This window comes from Mustela nigripes, chromosome X, assembly GCF_022355385.1.
Source record: "Mustela nigripes isolate SB6536 chromosome X, MUSNIG.SB6536, whole genome shotgun sequence".
Classification (NCBI taxonomy): Eukaryota; Metazoa; Chordata; class Mammalia; order Carnivora; family Mustelidae; genus Mustela; species Mustela nigripes.
This window is the reverse complement of record NC_081575.1, coordinates 19009369-19018363: the sequence shown is the minus strand read 5'-3', so window position 1 is coordinate 19018363 and position 8995 is coordinate 19009369. Positions and strand designations below refer to the sequence as shown.

The 8995-nt window shown below is 36.9% G+C and overlaps 1 protein-coding gene across 1 annotated transcript in view; it reads right to left on the bottom strand.

Moving 5' to 3' along the window:
• IGSF1 (immunoglobulin superfamily member 1) overlaps positions 1-8995 on the bottom strand; it is a 510284-nt gene that overhangs the window by 145266 nt on the left and 356023 nt on the right. The gene's annotated exons all lie outside the window — the stretch shown is intronic.

Here is an 8995-nt window from a genome sequence, read left to right as displayed (position 1 = left end):
TCTTTCTTTCTTTCTTTCTTTCTTTCTTTCTTTCTTTCTTTCTGTTGAAAGGCATCTTGACTCTTTCCAAAGTTTGGCGACTGTGACCATTGCTACTATGAACACTGGGGTACATATGGCCCTTTCTTTCACTACATCTGTTATCTTTGGGGTAATCTTTGGAAGATACCCAATGAACTACATAACCAGACAACTCCCTCCCTTTAGTAATTGTGACATTATTTCTGAAACAGTGGAAGTCATCAATACTTACTATTCTGCTTGAACAGTAGAGGGTTTTCTAGAACCTTGATCATTTCTTCACCAGAGATTGTTGCAGAATCAAAATGCCCCTTAATGGCCATCAGAAACCTAAGCCAAGTCTGAAGGTACCATTTGGATCCCGTGAGTGAAAAACAAAAGGATTCATGCAGCTCCTGACTGATCATCAGCTTACTGATTCCTTTAACCATGTTTGGGGCAAAGGCAATGCAGCTGTGCAAAACCAAGTATGAATTCCACAAAGATTTGTTCATTCCACAAAGACTTGTTGGTCAGGTCCATCTAAGCAAAGGGCCAGGTCACAAAATGGTTGGAGTTAGATGGTGCTAAGGCTGAGGGCATGGACTCTATCTCTCTCTATTGCAGTCACAGGGTATCTCTAATGGTGGCTTACTGCCTCACGCAAATACCTGGATTTTGCCCTGGATGAAGCACCAGACAAGAGAAGGCCTAAGTCCTTGCAGCTCCATCTCTATCTATAGACTCTAAATTAAGTTAGAGTCCCCGTGTTTCCCTGGATGGTCATCAGTGAGGGGTGTCTAGAAGGGAACCTGTATTTAGTGAAACGTTGGACAAGCAGACCTTGGAGGGTTCTCCCAACTTTGATTAAAAAGAAAAACATGTGTGAGACAACTGAGTGGCTCAATTAGTTAGGCAACCAACTCTTTTGATTTTGATTTAGGTCATGATCTCAGGGTCCTGGGAGTGAGCCCTGTGTTGGCTTCACACTCAGTGGGGAGTCTACTTGAGGATTCTCCCTCTCCCTTTCTCTCAGTCCCTCCCCTCTCCAATTAAAAAAAAATCAAAAAAACAAAAAGAAGAAGAAGAAAAGAAAAAGAAGAAAGACATGTGTGATTCAAATCAGCAGAAAATACAGGTTCTTTATTTGGTATAGTAGTTAAGATATCCAATCCTGGAGACATATGGACCTATTTGAATCCTAGCATAGGATATCACTGGTTCTGTGACTTAGGACTTAACCTATCTAAGCTTTAGTTTACTAATCTGTAAAAGAAGAACACTATATGACTTATGTCATGGGGCAATAGTAAAGATTGAATGAAATATTGTAAGTAAAGCACTCAGCACATATCAGGTGCTCACTGAATTCTACTTTCTTCATTCCTTCATGAGCATGTCTATCTCTGTATTCATTATTTTTTTCACTCCGTTTCACCAAATGCAAGTGGAGATATTGTATGTGCACACTACCACCATTTTAGATCAACAGAAGTGAATTCTAGGAAGACTGGCTAAAATATAATTTTCAATGCTCCACTCTCTAACCATATCTCAGACCACACATGCATGCACACATGCACTCTCACACACACTTTGACCAGAGCAGATGAAAAAAGAATTTTTTACTTGTGGTAATAATTCACTCTTATTACTCTATCCTAACTGTTGGAGTTGATTTCTGCTGCTGTTGCTACTGCTGCTACTGTTGCTGCTGCTCAGCACAGCAGCCTGCCCAGGGGAGCACTGAATAACTTAGGCTTCTAAATATGGAGATGAGAAGAGAAAATACTGGGATGAATGCAGGTAATGGAAAAAATACTGTTTTCAGTGACAAAAGACATGAGTTCTAGTCCTGGCACTAATTTGTATTGTTTTTCCATGGAGAATCCACATAACCTCTTCCAGCCCCTTATTTTCTCATCTTGAAAAAACAATACCCACCATGCCTCTCTTTTTGGGTTGGCAGGAAGATCAAATAAGATAATGAATGTGAAAGCACTCTGTAAACTCTGAAGGGTGATACAATACACATGGAACGGATCCCTATTATTATTCCATCATGGAAGGTGGGAGAGGGAGGAGGAATGCATCAATATGATCATTTTCTGCTGTGTGCTCCGGCTCCTGCTTACGGAGCTGCACTCTTTGCCCTCCCACTCACCCCCCTACACACACATCATCTGCTCTGCCTCTATACTGTGAAAGTTTCAGCCTGTGAAGATTTAAACAAACAGCTCTTGACTGCTCACGTACCTTGAATCATAAAAAAGACAGGTTTTCAATGTTAGCTTCATGTTATTGTATCATTTTAAAAATTTTCCCATTTTAGGATACATCTGTTCCTTGACATGTGCATGTACTGTAGGCATTCAATAAATATTAGTTGAATGGATAAATGACTATTATTCTTTAGAACATGACAAAATCTTTTTTTCCTTAAAATAAGATTGAATTGCTTTTTCTTCCCAAAGGAAATAACCATAAAAAATTAAGACTTTATTAAGGAAATGATTATATACCCCATCTACACATGCTACTGCATGTGTCAATATTGCATCCAGAATTGGCATATTATTAACTTGGCCAATGTGTCTTGTATATCCACTTACTGGAAATAATCAGGCACTCTTTTATTTGTTGAAGAAATAAACTTTTATGTTTAAAAAGTGCATTAATGCATTTATCCCTAGAGGCATGTAAATTTACAGTAATGGTTCTTTAAAAACTTTTTTTTTTTTTGATTACCCTTCTTTTCAGTTTTTTGGTTATGCAGTTCTCTGGGTATCTTTCAAAAATAGCACAACATTTAGCATTTATACAAAGGTTCACTTATTTAGTTATTCAATACAATTTCAGGAGTGTTTAATAAACACAATCTTCCAAAACATCATATATTTCAACCCAACCATTTCCAGATGAAGAAACAGAAGTTCAAAGAGGTTAAGTGACTTGTCTAAGGTCTCACAGTGAATTAGTGGCAGAAATAGTGTTGGAATCCAGACCTTCTGACCTAATTCAGTAACCTTTCCACATTACTATCTTGCTTTCCTTTTAATTTGTTTTCTGCAGTTATTCTGGATGGGACTTTCACCTTTGGTACACTTATTTTTCCAGTAATAGATTAAAAGTCATCCTCTGTCACCATATTTGAGCTATATGGTCTTGAGCAGATAGCTTGCTCTTTCTGGGTCCTAGTTTCTTCATCAATAAAATAAAGCAGCTAGACCAGGTGCCTCTGAGGCCCTTTTCAGCTTTGAGCTCTAATTTCCCATGGCTCTGTGATTTAAAATGTACACGGATCATTGGTCATTCTCAATATCTGATGGAGGGAAGTTGAAAGAGCAAATTTATTTAGATCCATGAGTCTATGTTATACAAAATACTCTATTTTACTCTGTTCTTTCAGCCCTCACAGTGTGAGAAATGTCATATTGGTGTTTTGTCTCTGTGGAAGGCACTGAGGGCCATTGAGGCAAAAGTACTGGAGAGATATGTTCCAAACTTCCTAAACACCTTAAGGCAGAGAGAACTTGGATAAAGATTGGGTCAAAGCATCCAAGTTATATCATATCCTAACCGTATGATCTCTAATTGCTCAACCTCTCTACTATCAGTTCCCGTATTTAAAATGGAATATTACCTAACTTTAATGGCTGTTTGAAGATTAAATAAGAAAAAAATATAGAAAGTGCTTAACAAAGATGTAGGTGTTTAATAAATGTTGTTTTGCTTCTGCTTAAAAGTCCATTTTTTATTTCACAATTTTACATATATGAAATGTCCAGACTAGGCAAATCTGTAGAGGAATTGGTATATAAAAAGTAGATTAATGGTTGTCAATATCTTGAAAAGTGGTGCAGGAATGATAGGATAGGTTGTTTCATTCGTTTGTATTTTATTAGTTATGTGATTTAATTAAAATTTATGGACTTATACTTTGAATATGTCTAAAACTTTCAACACTTATGCTACCCAAAACCTTATCATTGCTTTAGTTCAATGACCACCATGATTTGATATTCCCATATGGTTACATTTCTCATATGTATAAAGCTCACTAGATGAGTCATCAAAAAAAATGTACAACAAGCACATTAGGGAACATATTCAGTATATAATCACAGGATAAAATATATGACCTCAGCATAATACAAATTAAAACACAATGTCCCCCAGCTTGGTAGTATACATGTAATAAAGACCACTGTTGGGAAACAGGTCACCACATAAATTGCTGGTGAAATATCTGGAATACACTATGAGAGTGTGTAACTGCTCTTTGCCCAAGTAATTCCATTTGCAGAAATATACACCCAAGGATATAAGCCAAAATAAACGAAAATAATTTATGCAAAAAAGTTCATTATATTGCTGTTTATTCGTCTGCTGTATATGTATATCTGTAAATCACTATGTCATAAGTTTAGGGGATTCAACTATGTAAGACCCAATCCCTGCCCTCAAAGAGCCTATAATATAACAGGGAAGACAACTGTATGTGTAACATGTTCTTTCATGGAAATAAAGACAAAAAGCTACAGGAGCAAAAAAGAACTGATTTTATTCCATGGGGGTGGAGCAGGGTTCAGGTGGGGAAAAGAAAGTTATTATGGAGGGGGTAGCATTGAACCAGAACCTTGAAATGTGAGTAGAGTTTGGTGCAAAATAGGAGTGGTTAAAAGACATTCCATGAAAGATTCCAAATGCTCAATAACTGGAGGCTGGCGTTAACATATTACTGGATATTAACAGGCTGGGTGACTATACAATCATTAGAATCAACCAAAAGAAATATATTTGTGAAATAACCTTAAGCCACAAAAAAACATGACTGGACCTGAAAAAAGTCAGACAGGCAGGCACCCAAATTGCTGGATATCCATGTTTGATTCACTAAAGTTGCTCAAGTTTCATAATTTTAAAAGGTCAACAACATTATATAAACGTGGGGGCTAAAGCAAACCTAAAGCATTGCTCTAATCCTTCTCTGGGATTAAACATTCAGTCAGGAGGGCTGTGAACTTTGGGTTTCTGCAGTATCTTCAGGAAAGTAAGAGTCTCAGTTGCTTGTGGTTACTGTACGGGGCTGGATTCTGTGCTTCCTTCATTTTCACGTCTCCTATGAATGAACACAAATCATCTCCTATGAACGAGCAGCTTGATGTGGTGCTCCCCACGCTCTTCACCCTCTCTCCCCATCACATCCTAGCCCACTAAATCCTCTTCTATTTTAGCAAAGCAATTTCAATGCCCAGTCTCCAAAATCCCTGAGTTATGGGACAGGAGTTAGGAGGACTCAGAACATCTGTCTTGTTTTACTAAGTCTACTGACAGAAAAAACAAAAGCACCTGGGATTGGGAACCTTAGTTTATGTAAGCTTGGAATTCATCAGCTCTGATTTCTGTCTGCTACATTCTTACCCAAATTTATTGTGTGTTCCCTCTGCAGACATAAAATAGAAATGTGAAAGGCAATTTAGTTACTTTAAGAAAAACTTGTCTCCCTGGCTGAAGTTTTTCAAGTTCTAGGCCCCAGGCAGACACATCAAAATAGATCAGTTTTTACTGTACAGCCAAAATCAGGGACTCTCTGTGAAAGGGCCTGCCCCATTGTTTGCTCCCCTTCATTCCAAATGGAAGGATTTTGAGGAAATGCAAAATGCCACAAACTCACCTGCAATGTCTTATCATTTGTATCAAGGTCATATCTAACATTTAGCATTGTTTTCCCCCAGCGGTTTTTGCTGGCAGGACTGAGGGTATTAGCTTCTTGGACTTCTATCTATATAGCCAGCCACTCATGGGCCAACTGTGTGGTGTTTAACACAAGCACTATATGTCATATAATACAGAATCATTCTCCCCTGAGGGAATCTGTGGCTAATTGAAAGGCTACTGTGTAAATAAACTCTCTTTCCATAACTGTACCTTATGTTTATGTAAGTGTTAAAAAAAACTCATGCCACTAATTCTTTTCATCCAAATCCCACTCAAATCTAGCACTATACTTTCACTGTTCTAACACCCCTGTGAGATTAGTGGGCCAGTGATGGTACACATTTACACAGCTGGGCTGTTTTGATCAGACCATATCTTCAGGTCCCAAATTAGAAAGAGTAATGGGCAGATGGTCTGAAGAGATGGGCCTGGGCCTCAGCTCTGCCACTAACTAGCTGTCTGATATTTGGCTAATAACTTCCCCTTTCTTGTCCTCAGTTTCCTTATCTGTAAAACAAGATATTAAACTGAACAATTTGCAGTTTTTCCCCACTTCTAAGATTCAGTGAGTTTAAGTTCATAGACATGTTTCAGAGGCAGCCTCCCATGAATAAAATGTAGCTTTATAAAGTTGAAAATATATTGGTTTTGCAGTAAAATATACTTGTGCTATTGTGTCTTGTCTTACATATTGTTTTTCCTCAAGTATCTAATTCTCCTATTTTGATTTGACTAATTTGCTATATAGTTATTTTCATTTTTTCCCTACAACAGTATCAGATGCTATGACTATAAATATCATTTTTAATTAATAAAATAATTCAGATTAATTTATGCAGCAAATACTTAACTGACTGTCTATTATGTCCTAGGCACTAAGGATGTACAGTGAATAAGATAGACAATATCCCTGTTTTCATGAAGCAAGCATACCTGTGGTGGAGACATATAATAAGCAAGTATATAAATATATAATGTAATAGAAGTGCTACAAAATAAACACATTAAATGTCATGATGAAAAATAAAGAAGGGTTTCCAGTTAAAAGCAGTGGATTAGACATTCCCATTTATGTATAAATGACACAAAATAAACTATTTTAGAGGCATAAACCCATGAAGAAAAACAAACAGGAAACATTTATGAAAAGCATTTTAGGAAAAGGAAAGCAAAAAAGCAACTATTAACAGATTGGGAGAACCAAGAAACCTGAATCTTAAAACAACAGTGAGAAAATAAACAACACAATTTGCACCAGTGATCTCCCAAAAGGCTCAGATATTGGCAGAATCCAGTCATCACTGGGTACTTCTATAAGTGAGGGTGAAAGTGGGGCTGAAAACATGGGAATTGTTTGAAAGATGGTTTATGGAGCAAGTAAGCCTCCAAATCCCCTCCTCATTTCTTCACAGCAGGGCAATTCCCCTACATGCTTCCTTCTTACAGAAGACTCTTCACAGTGGAGCAATTCCCCTACATACTTCCCTCTTACCAAAGAGTAGAAACTTATTCTGATCATTAAAATAACAAGGTTTTTGGGCTGGGTGACTCAGCTAGAATTCAGTGTGTGATCTAGCTATCTACTATATGGTGAGACTACAAGACTTCTTCTCCTGTTTAGTTCCCAGAAACCTGCAGCCAAGGCTTGCCTCAGGTAGAAGATTGGAAGGTTATTTTCTGAGAGAATCTGATCACCTTATATAAAATTATCTAAAAATAATTAGAAGTTCACCAACAGTAGGGTCCACAATGACAAAACTTTTAATAAAAAAATCTTTTATAGATTCTGGACACTAGTCCTTTATCTGATATGTCGTTTGCAAATATCTCTCTGTAAACCTGGTGATTCACAGACCTGTACCCCTGGGGATAAAAATATATGTTTATAAAAAATAAAAAAATTAAAATTAAAAAAAAAATCTTTTAATCAGCTTTTTTGTGTCCCACTCAAATATAACCAAACATTCAAGGACCCTAAGACATCATTTTTAAAAGAATATCATAAAAGGAAGAGATCAAAACAAAAAAGCTAAGAAAAAATAACTTAGGGGGGAACACTTTCAAAATCACTAAGATCATCAGAAATATAAAAGAAGGTATTATAGTCATTAAACAAGAATAGTAACTATAAAAATAAACATTGAATAAAGGAGTTCTTGGATATTTTAAGAGACAACAGAAATAAAACTTCAATAGCCATAATGGAAAATAAGGTTGAGGATTTCTCACAAAAACTAGACCAAAGAAACAAAGATAGAAAATTAGAAAAAAATTTAATTTAGAAGATCAAATCAGGAGTTCCAACATAGCAATGATGGATTTCCCTAAAAGAGAACAGAGAAAATGAGGAAGAAATTATTTTAAGAATCATTTGAAAAAAATTCCCTGAAGAAATAATTTCTAGATTAAAAGGGACAATTGAATACCCAGCAAAACTGATGAAAATAGATCCACACTAAGGCATACCACATTGAAATATAAGAACACTGGAGACCAAGAGATTATATCTGAATGACAAAAGTTGAGTAAGAAAGCATAGAGGAGTAAGGGCCACAGAGATGGCCATAATCACGGCATTGCATAAACTATATCCAGTGCATTACTGCATCTCTCTACTCTAAAAGGATATCAGACACATGAAAAAATGTTCAACATCATTAGCCACCAGGGAAATTCAAATCAAAACCACAATGAGATACACCAGTTAGAATGGCCAAAATTAACAAAGCAGGAAACAACAAATGTTGGCAAGGATGTGGAGAAAAGGGAACTGTCTTACACTGGGATGCAAGCTGGTACAGCCACTTCAGAGAACAGTATGGAAGTTTTCTCAAAAAGTTGAAAACAGAGCTACCCTATGACCCAGCAATTGCACTACTGGGTATTTACCCCAAAGATATAGATGTAGTGAAAAGAAGGGGCACATGCACCCCAATGTTCATAGCAGTAATGTCCACAATAGCCAAACTGTAGAAGGAGCCAAGATGCCCTTCAACAGATGAATGGATAAAGATGTGGTTCATATAGACAAAAGAATATTACTCAGCCACCAGAAGGGATGAATATCCACCATTTGCAGAGACATGAATGGAACTGGAGGGGATTATGCTAAATCAACCAGAGAAAGACAATTATATGGTTTCACTCATATGTGGAACATAAGGAATAGCATGAAGGACCACAGGGAAGGGAGGGAAAACTTAAGAGGGTGGGAATTAGAAGGGGAGACAAACCATGAGAGACTATGGACTCTGGGAAACAATCTGAGGGTTTC